This window comes from Carettochelys insculpta, chromosome 26 (assembly GCF_033958435.1).
Source record: "Carettochelys insculpta isolate YL-2023 chromosome 26, ASM3395843v1, whole genome shotgun sequence".
Lineage (NCBI taxonomy): Eukaryota > Metazoa > Chordata > Testudines > Carettochelyidae > Carettochelys > Carettochelys insculpta.
The window spans coordinates 15,199,348-15,210,924 of record NC_134162.1 but is presented as its reverse complement, the minus strand read 5'-3'; the positions used below and the strand labels follow the sequence as shown (position 1 = coordinate 15,210,924).

Sequence of the window (11,577 nt, the reverse complement as noted above, 5' to 3'; positions counted from 1 at the left end):
TGGAAGAGAGAACAAGTCACGGGTCCTCTGAGAGCCTTTGACTTGGTTTTGTATTTTTTTAACCCACAATGCGACTAGTAGCCGAGGTGCGATTCTGGGTGCCCTTAGCTAGCAAGCAGAGTACCGTGAGTGTGGAAAGATGGGTCTGTTCTCCTCCATAGTGCATTGCCTGGTGCTTGTCAAGACAAAGTTTAGTTCTCTGGAAAGTTAATCTGTAGGTTGTTCCCTTGGAACAATCCAGCTGATCACACCTTTCCCACTGCATTCCCAGCAGGTGGAGGCCAGAACGGTGCTTGGGCCTCTCCAGGAGATGGAATGTTTTTCTGGTTGGTCTGTGAGTGGACAAGGGTTTCCTTTCTTATTGCTGTGTGGGGAAAATTTGCAACCCCCTGACCAAACCAGGAACTCTCTTGGCTGGTTATTCCATCTGCTGCTCACACCCTTCCTGGGCTGGCGACAGCCCCAGCAACCATGAGCTGAGCTCCCTCTGCTGCTGATGGCTCAGGTTGGGACTAAGGAGCCGGTGAATTCTGGGGCCTGCTCCAAAGCTCTCAAGTCAGTGGATAAGTTCTCAGACTTCAGCAGGCTTTGGCTCCAGTCCCGAGAGCTTGCTGTGCTGGCGTGCCTAGTGTGAGTACTCTCAAGTCGGGCATCTCTCATCCATGCCTAATGGGGCCACCCACGACTGTAATGAAAAATGGTGGAAGCTCCAAAGCTGTGTGATAGCCAAGTGACAGGTCAGCTCAATTCCATGGTTAATCAGGGAGTCCGGGATTGGCTGTGGCACACACTGGGGTCAGCTCGCACTACCATGGAGAAGGGTATGGATTCCTTGCTGGCATTTTCCAGCAGGTGGGCCTGAAGCTGTGGGCACCCAAAGGAGTGGCCTGATTTTCAGAGCTGCTGAGTGCCTGGCCTGCAATCTTTACCTATCAGTTGTTGAGCTTTGGGCTCAGCAGGCTTGTTGTGGTAACGCCATCACAGGGCTCTTTCTGCAGACCCCAGTCTAGGCAGGCAGATTGCCACAAGCTTGACTTGAGCGAGCGTGCTAGGATAGCAGTGTGACGCTGTTGCAATGGCTGGAGCTGGCTGCTTGCGCTGGGACCCGCCTGTTTGGATGGGTCTCACCTGTGCTGCTGCACAAGCCTGGATGTCCACACTGTGATTTTCACAGGCTGGTTTAAGCAGGACAAGCCAGAGTCTGTGTGTCCCAGCTGCCGCATAGATGCGCCCTGTGAGCAGTGTCCTTGTAAGCTGAGCACTTGGGCAGCCTCCCAGAAGAGATGCAGCTGCCATGCAGCTGATTAGCAGAGTGCCAACAGCTGGAAGTGTGTTTCTACTGGTGGTGCACATGCCTTGGTGCACAGAACAAAGCTGATTCTGCCCATGGATGGAAAAAAGAGGGAACCCTGCCTCTGAGACTTGCATTCGGCTTTAATGGCATCTCCTCCTCCTTCCCCAGGCCTATCAGGGCTGTGGGTCTTCGTCCCACGTAGGTCCAGAGCACCTCTGTGGTGAACACACTCTCACAACTGAACAGCTGGGCTGGGACTTGCCCACCTCGTGTCAGCAGAACATGAGGGGTGGGTGACGGAGCACAGGGGGGCAGTAGTGATGTTTGATGCAGTGCCCTCACCAGTGCTGCCTGTAAATCCTGCTCCCACCAGCATGATGAAAATCGCTGCCCAGGTGGAGTCCAGAGCAGCCTTGGGGCAGGCTCTGATTGATGGCCTGGCTGATGGGCTATTTGTTATCATCAGCAGAACCTTTAGAATGAAAATGCATTCATCTCTTGGGGCCCAGTCCAGAGCCTCCCCTTCCTGTTTGCCTGCACTGGCTGTGCGCTCCACCAGCCGGCCGCTGCCTCATCCCTGTGCTTGTACCCTGGATGGCTGTCCAGCAATGGCTACAGACCACTGGCTGGTCACAAGTCGGCTCCACTCCCTCTTCCCTGTTTGGCATCTGACACTGTTTCTGGTGGGTTTGAGCTGCTTTGTAATCCGGATGTTTGTAGATGTTTATACTTTCACTCAGGTGTTGTGGGGCAGAGCAAACGGGTTTCCAACCTGGAAATCAACTGAAACCTCTCCTGGAATCATCCAAAACTTAGTCATGTAGGCACCCAAGGGAGCTAAGCCCCATCCATCCCCTGCCTTGTCTGCACCCCCACCCACATGGCTTTATTTGAGATGGTTGAATTGTTGCAACCCCCTTGTGGACCTGAGTACTAGCTCTGAGTGCTTTAGGTTCTTCTAGCTTAAGCCTATCCCGAATGGACTTAAAGGAAACCCCAATAAGCCAAGCCTGCTTTAAGTTGAAAGAACAGTGTCCACACGGCCTTTGCACTGGTTTAACAAAACTGGTGTAAAATCACACCTTTAGTGGAACTGCTTATCCACGAGCTGGCAGCCAATGGTGGGAGAAGGGTGAGCATGAGGTTGCTTGCAGCTTGCTTTACAAGTGGGGCTTGCAACTCTCCCACAGGAGGCACGTCTTATCCCCAGTAACTCAGTGGGGCAGCAGAAACAGGTGGGGACCGGCCCAGCACTGCATAGCTGCCCTGCCACCAACCTGGCTCCAGCCACTATGGGTACTGGACCTAATTCACTGTCGTGCAGCACCAGGCCCTGTCCTTTGCACCAGTGCAAAGGATGTAAAACACCACTGAATCAGAATGCTGGGATTTTGCACCCACTTTGACAATGCACAGGACAGTGCAGAATCAGGCCTGCTGCCAGTGGAACAGCACCATTGCTTGTGGAGTGATCGGCAGGGACTAGTCTCTCCAAAGCCAGGGCAGACAGGCTGTTAGCTGCTGGCCACGGGGTGGAGCCCTGAGAAGAGCTACTGGTTGGTCTCTGAGAACACGACATGAATGTGCCACTAAGGCAGGGCATGGAAACACCCAGGCATCAGGCCATTCAGAACTGAAAGGTTCTCAGAGCAATGTTGCTGCCGCCCCAGCACATGTATTGTCTGCATTAAAGCACTGAAGCAACTGTGCCCACACACTCCACCCAGGTGATGCAGGGGGAATGAGGCAGAGTGGGAGACCAGCCTGGCTCCTGTGTCTAGTGCAGCCAAAGCTGAACATGAGGGAGTGAGAGGTGGGCTTCCTACTGCAGCTAGGGGAGGGGTGAGGTGCTGGGTTGGAAGAACTCCTTCAGGAAGAGGGCGATTTTTCACCAGCTAGTGGCACGGGACCTGGTGTGGGTGCAGGTATTCCCGTATCAAGCTGCCTTATACAGCCTGAAGCTCTGCAGTCTGGCAACATCTGTGGCCCTGCATGAATATCGGGAGCTAGACTACTGCTTAGCACGGATGTGGTCAAGTTTCCCAGGGTCCTGTAAAGTTTGTTTACATCCACCAGTCCTGGCTGTCTGTGCTGCGCTGTTACTTAGCTGTAATTTATCCCAAATGTTGTCTCAGAGCCCAGTGAGCAATGGAAGTGTTGGTAATGTGCTAGATGGTATTGACCTCCCGTGATCCAGAAAATTCTCTCATTCGGCACCTGTCAGGTGCCAAGGGTGCCGGACTAGAGCAGGTCAACCTGTGCTGGGATCGTTCCTCCCCTTCCGGTACAGGAATAGCTACCCCAGCATGAATGTTGCAGACACTGGGATTTCATTTTCTTTTTGATCCCACTGTAAATTGGACCTTTAGCTATTTAACAGAAGTTCATGGGAGAGCAAATCTTGCAGCCCACAGTGTGAGAGTCCTCAGCTGTCTCATTGGTGAGGCGCAGCACCTTTTCCCGTAGTCAAAGGCCGCTACTGCCCCAGGCTCTGGACGCTCAGGCAGTGGGAGTGGAAGGGAACGGGCACCATAAGCAAACCCCAGGGAAATACCGTATAGTGCAGTATTTCACTGGCCTCTCCCAGCTCACCCTCCCCTGTGCTGGACATGGCAATTTATTTCTGCCCTCCCCACGTTTGGGGGACAAAGAGAGACCTCCCGGAGATCCCTGTGACTTCCTGCAGGACTTTACACACAGGGCCGCCCCTCAGAACAGGGCGGGGGTGAGTGGCAGCCTCTAGGAAGTGACCTGTCACACTTGAGCACAGTACCCTGTGGCCAGGTGTCCACATTGCAAGGGGCCCTAGCTCCCTGCCCTTCCAAACAGAGTACACAGGCCCTGCCCCTTTCTCGGCCAGGCCTGCAGGGCTCAGTGCACAGGGGGTGCAAGGGAAGCTTGCCCCAGCCTGCCAGAGCTCTCTCAGACAGAAGCCTCCATTGATCCAGCGCTTCTCAGCAGTACCAAAGTCACATGCCACTTGCTGTGTGGGTGTTAGCGGCATGTTCATCAGGGACGCCACTGTGCAGCCATGGCTGGAGGGAGATCTGGAACAGGGAGCAGCCTGCGCCTTCTACTGCCTGGCAGACGAACAGGAATAATGGCTGGCACAGTCGACACCGCCTGCTAGCAAGTGAACTCTGCCATTGGACGCAGCCTTGTGATCACCGGTGGAGGTGCCCTCCGCTGGGCATAGGTATCAGTACTGCAGTTCCTTCTGTGTAGCTGCCAGTCTCCTTCCTGCCCAGGGTGAGCAAAGCATAAATGGGCTAAGCAATGATGACAAACCGCACGTGTGACGTGCAAGGGAAGCAAACGCTTCTGTCGTGCAGGGAGTAACCTGCAGAGTGCAAGAGCCATCCAGCCACACCCAAAGGTCTGGTTGTGGGGGAGAGAACGACGAGTCCCTCGGGGGCAGGGGACACTGGAAAGCCCCAGGGAAGTACACGCGTGAGTTCTGCCTCCAGGATCCCATCTGGGAGAATAGCATCGTAAAGTAGTGTCATCCGCTCCCAATGGAGTCAGCTCACGTGTCAACAGCAGGCAGTGGGGAGGCACCGGGTGTCTTCCTATCACTCTAAGACACCCTGATGGGGGGAGAAGTGCATTTTCCATTGGGTGGTGTCTGGTGTGGTTTTCACTGGAGATGCCAGCGCATCTCTGTGCCAGTTTGGAGGTGATCATGGACTGCAGTCCTGGGAGCAGGGCTCCCTCTTCCCAGCACTTAGTGTGTCCCGGGTGGCAGGATGCAATAGAAGGCAGGAGCTGGGAAATGTGACCCATGCCAAGGGGTTTATACGGATCCCAGTAACTGCTGAAATCCTCTCTTCAGGTCCTTTCCATGCCTCCTGCTTCACCTTTCTCCCTCCTTTCATACCCATGCTCTGGCGCACAGGCAGATGTGCTCGCTGCTCATGGGTGATGAGCTGCTACCTGTGGAAAAAGGGAGAGTGCAGTATTTCTTTTTCTGGAGCACAGGCTGGGGGCTGTTTAAAGACAAGGCAGCCTCCGGAGGAGCTGTATGTAAAACTTCTTCCTCTCTTCCCTTTCTGTGCGTGGAGATGTTTCCTTTGCACCAGCTCCAAATCTGAAACCCAGCAACTACGGAGGAATTTGTCCTCGAGGCTGAGCCCCTTTCAGATGGACTGTTCTGGGTCTGAGCCAGAGTGCTGTAGCTGGTTCCCCTCCTGGCTGAGTCACAGCCTGCGGCCGGGACTTTCAAGTGGCGGGGCTGGATCCGCTTGGTCTGACCCTTCCGTTCTTGACAAAGTCATTGTGTGGCGGGAAGACGTAGCTGAGCCTGGCAGCTGGATCCGGTATGCTGGGCCTCGGGCTACGAAGCCGTTCCAGTAATGCTCACGTGAACGTTACCCACAGCCACCACCCCTACTCCCTGCACTCTTGGTTCCTCCCTTGGCAGCCATCTGAGCTGGGGGTCGGTTGGGAGTTCAGACGCTGTGTGCTCTGTGCAGCCCTTGGCACAACAGGGCTCTGCTCCTGATGGAGGCTCTGTGATACCTGCTATCAATGGGCAGATGGATCTGGGTCCTGGGCGAGCACAAAGGAATGGTGGGGACCCAGCACAGAGGGGAGAACACGTGCCTGCAGGGGCACCCGGGTGTGTCATTAGGCAGAACGGGGGCTCAGGTAGTAGGAGGTGGGCAGCTCCCGAGGGGCTAGCAGGGCCCAAGGACAGGGGAGAGATGGAGTGATGAAGGGCCTGCAGCGGCCTCAGGGACAGGGCAGCGGATGGGGGATCAGGAGTCTGTTCCCAGCGCTGCTGCTGGACTGCTCTGTGCCTGTGGGTCAGTGATTTCTGCTCTGCCTGCAGCTGCTGCTCTTCAGGTTAGGGGCTCTCTTTTGCTAGGTTTTTGTGGCGCTCAATCTCCACTGAGTGGGTGCTCTAAGCCCTGCTGTCAATTACTGGTGGGAAAGGAGGAGAGAAAAGACAGGCCGGGATGCACGGGCAGCAGATGGGAATTTCCTGATTATTAGGAGGAAGTTGCTGATAACAGCGCCTGGTGGAAGAAGATGGATGAAGCTAGCCCAGCTGTTCCTGGAACAGCCTGTCACACAAGGTGATGAAAATGAGCACCCGGGGTGTTTCGGTAAGTGGTGAGCAACCAGAAATAATGGAAATGTCCCATGTGGGTTTTCCCTGGTTCTCCTCACAGCCGGAAAGGATTTGAAAATCTGTGCTCTCCATCAAGCCCAGCGTAATGGCACACTCTTGTCAACCTCAGCCCTGAAATGCAGTGTCATAGGACTGTAGAAGCAACCCTGATGGAATAAACCTAGAGCTTTGCTTTTGTAGAATGTCTTTCACCCATCACGTATGTGGTGGTTGACAAAGGTATCAGTGTCTTCACAACCATTTTACAGATGAAGTAATTGAGGCACAGAGTGGTGATTGCACAGGGACTGGAAGGCTGAATTTGGAATAATGCTCACAACTTCCAGTTCAGTGCCTGGGTCATTGTACCATCATTACATTGTCCCCTTTCCTGCTGTGCTCTTCACACAATGCACAGTCAACCTGTGGAACTCCTTGCCAGAGGGTCTTGTGAAGTCCAAGAATATGACAGGATTCAAAAAAATAGCTAGATAGGTCCACCAATGGCTATTAGCCAGGATGGGCAGGGATCGTGGCCCCAGCCTCTGTTTGTCAGAAGCTGGGAATGGGTGGCAGTGGAGGGATCATGATGGCTTCCTGTTTGGTTCACTCTGGGGCACCTGGCATTGGCTGCTGTCAGCAGACAGTATACTGGCCTAAATGGGACCTGATCCAGCATGGCCATTCTTTTGTTCTTAAGAGACCAAGGGGCCAGCCAGTCTCCTGTCCTCGTCCCAGCAAGGACCAATATCTCTCCTGCAACATTGTCCCATGATAGGTATCAGAGGGGTAGCCGTGTTAGTCTGGATCTGTAACAGCAACGAAGGGTCCTGTGGCACCTTATAGACTAACAGAAAAGTTTTGAGCACGAGCTTTCGTGAGCACAGGCTCACTTCATCAGAGACCAGCATCTGATGAAGTGAGTCTGTGCTCACGAAAGCTCGTGCTCAAAACTTTTCTGTTAGTCTATAAGGTGCCACAGGACCCTTCGTTGCTGTCCCATGATAGCTGCTCACCACTGGCTGCCCCGAGGCTTGGTGGCCCCTGTGACTGTACTGGCCAATGCTATTCTTATTCAGTTACAGTAAAAGTCCAATCCTTTCGTCTGATCAAGAGGAGTTCTCACTCTCCCTTGAGACAGAGCCCTTGCTGAAAGATGAGGTGATTGGTAAGGAAGACCAGCCAGGCTTAGTCTGTGCTGTATCCACTTTGCCGCATTTTATGTCACCTTCTGACCCCACATCTTCCAGTTCCTTATCATTTGATGCTGCCCAAAACATCTACCCTGCAAAGTAAGTAAATGGCATAAAATCAGGCTTTCTACTGCTCTGGCTGCTGTGAGTGGCTGTCAAGGCAGGAAATAGCACAGGCAGCAAAGCCTGACATCTGTTGCCTGATTCCTGCCTTGGGGTTCTTATTTATGCTCCTAAGTGACACTCCTCAGCTCTTGCACATCTGCAGGAACGCTCAGTCTCCTGTGGCTGAGGATGGCTGTGTTCACTTCCGGGGCAGGAGGGGAGATGCGTGTGGGTGGGGAGGCAGGAGGTGGAGGGGCTCATATGGCTCTGGCTCTATGTATTAGAAGTAAATTTGACTCATTCTTTTGTGTTTTATTTCACTGAGGCCTTAAATCTCAGGTCTCCTGGCTATTGGCCACAGCAGACTGGCTCTGACACACAATATGTTCCAGCTGCTCGTCACACAGAAGGGTTGAGCTTAGTAGCTACATGGAATTAGATGGTAGCCAGGCTGAATGGGAGCCATGAGACAGAGCAGTAGGCTGTGCCACATGCTGCTTCTGGGAAGGCCTTTGGGACAAGTGTTGCTGATGCAGCTGGGTGCTACTCCAGTATCAGTGATAAAAGTGTTAGGCAAATAATGTTATTGGCCCACTGCTGTTGGTGAGAGAGCCTGGCTGTGGAGCACAAAGAGCTTTCTCAGGTCTGGGAAAGGTGCTTCCGGCATCGCAGCTCGATGCAGGGTGGAGCATTCAGCACATGCTCAAGGCAGAGTGACCCGTTCACCCCGTGGCAGTCCTGAAACCGTGATCAGTCGCAGATCCAGTGTCTTTACCCAGACCCTGATTTTCAGTGCCTAGCAAAGGTGTGGCCTAAAGCTCCCCGCTTGTTCTTCGGGAGAGCTTTGCAGATTCCCGGGGAGGAGGAGGAGGAGGGGTGCGCTGTCAGACACGGATCCCATTGCGAACAAGCGCTCGCTCAGCGCCAGCAGGTTGGGGCGCTCACCCTTCGGCTGGGTGAGTTCACGCCAGAGTGTAGTGACGGTGGGTCCGAGCGTGAGTCCTGCTCCGCCAGGCGGGCGCGCGTCTCACGCCGCAGATGCTGTGCCCGTTTCCGGAGGGGGACGGTGGGTTTTCCGTCGGGCTCCCAGCGGGCGCGGCGCTCCGGAGAGGAGCAGGCGCTTCCCCAGCGGGGAGAGGGGATCTCCGCGTGCCCGGGGCACAGCGGGGCTGTCTGTGCGGCCAGGGCCATCCGCCGGAAAGGGGCGCCCTGCCCCGCACCGCGCGGGGCGCGCAGGAGTGCGCGGGGGTGACCGACGTGCGGAGCCCGGCTCGGGGGCAGGAAGGGGCGGAGGCTTCACCGCCGGCGCGCCATGCACGTGCGGGGCCGCAGTGACCAGTGAGCGCCCGGGGGCGTCTCCCTGCAGCGCGGCTCCTCCCGCTCCGGCCGCGCCCTTCGCCCGCCCCGCCGCCGTGCGCCTCCGTCCCGCTCAGCCGCAGCCGCAGCCCGCGCCGACTGGGTCTGGAGGTGAGTGCGGGGGCACCGGGGACGCGGCTGGCGGGGAGCAGCCGGCGTGAAGGTGGGGGCCTGGGGGGAGCAGCCGGGGTGAAGGTGGGGGGCTGGGGGGAGCAGCCGGGGTGAAGGTGGGGGACTGGGGGGGAGCAGGCTGGCTGGGGGCCGTGCATGAGGAGGTAGCCATGGCCAGGGGGTGCCTGAGGCTGTTAGGGGGGCTGCAGGGAGGAGTGGGGGTGTGGGGCCAAGGCAGAGCCCTCGGGAGCTGTGGTCGGGGAGGCTCTGGGCTGGCGGAGGGTGGGCGTGGGGTTGCACACAGAAGGTGGGGGGTTAAGCCCTTCTGCCCCCTCTGAGAGGGAGGGGGTTTCCTCCCCTTTAGTCGGCAGCCGCCCCCTGCCCTGCGAGCTTTGTCTGACAGCTCAACAGCTGAGCCAGGGAGACGGGCCTGCTCTCCCTTGGGAGCTGCTGAGCAACTTGGGTTGGGTGGGGCTCAGGCCAGGCTGGGAGAGAGGGAGACCAGGTAGCTGAGCTGAGTGAACATCCCAACTAGCCTTCCCGCAACCCCTATCTCTTGCACATGTATTCCCACTTCCCCTCGGAGCTGTGTGCCTCCTTAGGCCCGGGGCAGATGGGGGTACTCGCTGCTTGGGCTCTGTGGTCACTGTCACCTGGACAGTGCCAACAAGGGACGTGCCAGGAAGTCTCAGAAATGTGAGTTTGTGTCTGCCAAAGCAGCCAGCAGCCCTGTGGCACCTTAAAGACCAGAAGATTTATTTGGGAATCAGCTTTTGTGGGTAAAAATCACTTCCTCGTATGCATCTGAAAGTGGTTTTACTTACAAAGGCTTCTGTTCAAAGAACTCTGTTAGACTTAGGGTGCCACGAGGCTGCTCGTTGTCTTTATGGGAAGTTGGTTTGAACTGAGCTGGCCAAAATGGGGATGTGCTCCAACCACACCGTTGGCTGTTCTGTGCATGTGTGCAGGCTCCTCCAATGAGCCGTTTCCCAGTGCTGACAAACTGCATTTCCATGTCATTGGCACAGCAACTCTTGTGTTCTAAGCAGCACTCCTGGGGGTAGTGTTTAAACATTCATGGGGGAGAGCGGGAGCTTGGTGATGTCTTAGGAGTACGTAAGCATTCCAACACCATGAGTGAGCTGCTCTCTCCAGCGCGAAGGGTCTGGCAGCCAAGTCTTTTCAGCAGCAGCCAAGCCCCCTGAATCCAGCCTCAGACTCCAGACAACTGGAGCAGACAACAGTACGGAAGCTGTCCAGTTAGTGTATAGTGTGCCAGCTGGGACTGGAAGACATCTTGTGTGCTGAGACCTCAAGCTGATGGAAACTAAACTGGGTCATGGATAAAGGAAAATGTCACCTTTTAAATACATTGTGAAAGTGTTAAAATTATGTTATAGGCAATGAACTATTTAAGGGCTTCAGATGTGCGCTCCCATTTGTATTCTGCTTTCCGTCACGCTTTGCTTTCATTGTGCCAAGTGTCTTATGGCCTCCAAAGAGCAATAATTTATGGTCAGTTCCCCTCCTTAGCTACATGTGAGATCCTGGGGTTGACGGGCAGTCGGGAATGCAGGGAAGAGCATTGTTTTGAGTAAAGGCTTGCCGATCCCGCCTAAGAATCTTTCCCTCTGCCACCACGACAGGTATGAGGAGCTATAAGAGCTCTTATCTGGAGATAGATTGTAGGACTTGCAGCAATAGCATGACCCTGCAAACAATGAATAGCACAGAATTTATTACACTTAATGGAGTTCACAATCAAATATCTAGAGTGGTTACAAACTGATTAATTCACTCTGATTACTACGTGAAACAGTATACAAGTACAAATATACCTGGATTACCACCATACTCACACTCCCTGCTGATGGGCTTTGTAGAAGGACCAGTCTTGCTCCCTTGGTGGTGAGAGGTGAGATAGTGTTAGAGTGGAGGAAACATTAAAGGTTTAGAGAAGGACTAGCACTTGGAGAAGCAAGAGAACTTACAGAGATCGCTGAAAACCAGCCCAGCCCAGCCCCAATTCATTGTCCACTGAAGGGTATTATATGTCTCCTTACATCACTTCCGCCCAACCTTGCAAAGCCAAAACTAGACTTCCATTCCCCAGGCAGATGTGCAGACCCTCAAAATCTTAGGGTGAGGCACTTGCACCCCCCGCCTTTTAAATATGCATAAGAGATGACATGACAGTCTCATTAACAATCTCCAACAGTGGGCGTTTGTGGGCAAGATACCAAAAGATAGCACCTATCAGCCCTTGGTGACTGTGGCCTTCACCATGCAATAAGCAGGATGGTTGATCTGATGGGGCCTGAACATGTTGGCACCTTCAGACACCACATGAGATAAAACTGCTGTCTAGTAGCTAAACTAAACTCTTGGAGTGCAGATGCACTCCC

The 11,577-nt window shown here is 54.6% G+C and overlaps 1 protein-coding gene across 1 annotated transcript in view; it reads left to right on the top strand.

Annotated features, from left to right (window-relative positions):
- The first annotated feature begins 9,077 nt into the window (after window positions 1–9,077).
- Window positions 9,078–11,577, top strand: part of RHOC (ras homolog family member C) — a 33,342-nt gene continuing 30,842 nt past the window's right edge. The window contains exon 1 of the mRNA XM_074977445.1: window positions 9,078–9,172. The gene's annotated coding sequence lies outside the window, so the exon portion shown is untranslated. The remainder of the gene's footprint in view (window positions 9,173–11,577) is intronic.